The sequence below is a fragment of the Echinops telfairi genome, unplaced genomic scaffold, assembly GCF_000313985.2.
Source record: "Echinops telfairi isolate 266 unplaced genomic scaffold, ASM31398v2 ScPeMD7_5592;HRSCAF=6446, whole genome shotgun sequence".
Lineage (NCBI taxonomy): Eukaryota > Metazoa > Chordata > Mammalia > Afrosoricida > Tenrecidae > Echinops > Echinops telfairi.
In genome coordinates this window covers 46,338,352-46,340,288 of record NW_022109491.1, presented here as the reverse complement: position 1 = coordinate 46,340,288, position 1,937 = coordinate 46,338,352, and the positions used below count along the sequence as shown (strand labels likewise).

The following is a 1,937-nucleotide window of genomic DNA, read 5'->3' as shown; positions in this document are numbered from 1 at the left end:
GAAACTTAAATAACCTGTTATTCGAATGGTCACAAATACAACCTTCACGCACTTCGGCCCATACATTTGAGTATTGTCTAAAACATGTCTTCTTGGTAGCAGCTAGGCCCTGTCACTGCTGTGCTTGGCTGGGCTCACAAATCTGTTGTCACCTGTAGCTTCCCCGTCACTTCTCTGGCTCTCCTCTCTTGCTAAGCTTTGTTTCCTGGGAGTCATTTAAAACCTTCTGCCACTGCCTTAACTACTGCTACTGCTTGAACCAGCACAGCCATCTTGGTTTCGTGGTTTGGCAAAGAACTGACCTCCACCACCATAAGGGCCAGAGCTTCTACCTCCAAAGTTTCCTCCCTTCATCAGTTCAAAACTGGAAGATTTATTGTTGTAATTGCTAAAATAAGTATAGTTTCACCCACTCCCACAATTGCTTCCATCATTACCAAATCCATTATAAACATCCCCACTGCCTCCATTTCTACCACCGCCACAGCTACCGCCACGTCCACTGGTCTCTCCCACCAAACCCACCTCCTCAGCCACCACTGAATTTTCCAGAACAACTTCAATCACTTTGGCTGAAAGAGGCCCTGCTGTCTCTTGTTTCAACGGGCTTTCCTTACTTCCCAGTCGTGACCATTCCCAGTATGGCATTTACCAATGCCAATCTGATCTGCGGAGTCACGGTCCTCAAAAGTCACAAAGGCAACGCCCCTCTTCTTGCCACCGCCTCCAGTCATGATTTCAGTGACTTCAATTGTCCCATATTGCTCAAAATAATCTCGTAGGTGGTGCTCTTCGGTGTCGTCTTTAACGCCACAAAGATCTTTTTCACCGTTAAATGGGCACCTGGTCTTGGTGAGTCTTCTCTGGACACAGCCCTCTTGGTTCCACGACTCTTCTGTCCCCCTGGGGCGCCCTTGCATTCAGGCCTGCAGCCACCTCCACAGTAGAGGAAGGGACAACACGAGCCTCTGCAGCATTTGCCGTTTGGATCTCTCATGACCACATGGTCTGTGCGGGTCTCGCTTTGCTCACAATGGCTCCACAGACCCTCATCTGTTGTTTCAATGCTCAACTGACCTGACCGGGGGTGGGGGTGGGGGGGTTTGTGGGGTGTCTAACGTGCTTCCTCCACAGCGTCCACTAACAGAAAGCTAGAAGGGGTTTTTGTAAGGCTTGTGTTGAGGTTTCTTGCTTTTTCACTTCTTTCCCTCTTTCTCTCAGACTCTATCCTCATCTGTTGTGCATGTGTAATCGTCACTATTCTGAATACCTTTTCTGGTCATTCCATAGCCTGTTTGACTCCAGGAACTGAAAGGAAACAAGAAAAGGAAGAATCGTTAGTGTTTGCTTCTTTGGGTTCTAAGCTTTGCCCACAGGTTGTACAGCTGACGTGGGAAAGAAAGATGTATGAAAGATGTGTTTCCTAGAGGAGGGTGTAATGGGCTTGGGCAGATTCAGGACCTTGCTGGCAGCACAAAGGGTGCGGAACAGTTGAGCAGTCAGCATCAGTGTTTGTGAGTGAGTGGTTCCCTCTGGCTGGGTAGTTGAGGGAGCTGGAATTTGTTTTTTGCTCTGCAGTGGTCTGGAGGCGAGGCTTTGAAGGAAAATGTAGCAGTGCCCCAGCGGAGCCCAGGGCTGAGTGGGTGTGAATGGGGTGGGACTCACAGCTTCCAAGGCACAGAGGTTTCAGAGCAGGAATTGGGGAGGGTTAGCAGGGCTGTGCTGCTTTTATTTGGATGGCCCTGGGGGAGGAGGTAGAGGAGCAACTGAGGCCAGGTTGTAAGGGAGGCACCTGAGGTTGTCTGGGGCTATCTAAGTGAAGTGCTAATGGAAAGGAAAGGCGGGGTGGGGTGGGAGGGTGGGGGGGGGTTGCTAACTTGGGGATTGTAGATGTAGTGAGCAAAATATATATATTTAAGAAAACCTTAATACCATAT

The 1,937-nt window shown here is 49.4% G+C and overlaps 1 pseudogene; it reads right to left on the bottom strand.

Moving 5' to 3' along the window:
- Positions 1-216: 216 nt before the first annotated feature.
- On the bottom strand, positions 217-1,283 carry LOC101648108 (annotated as a pseudogene).
- Positions 1,284-1,937: the final 654 nt, after the last annotated feature.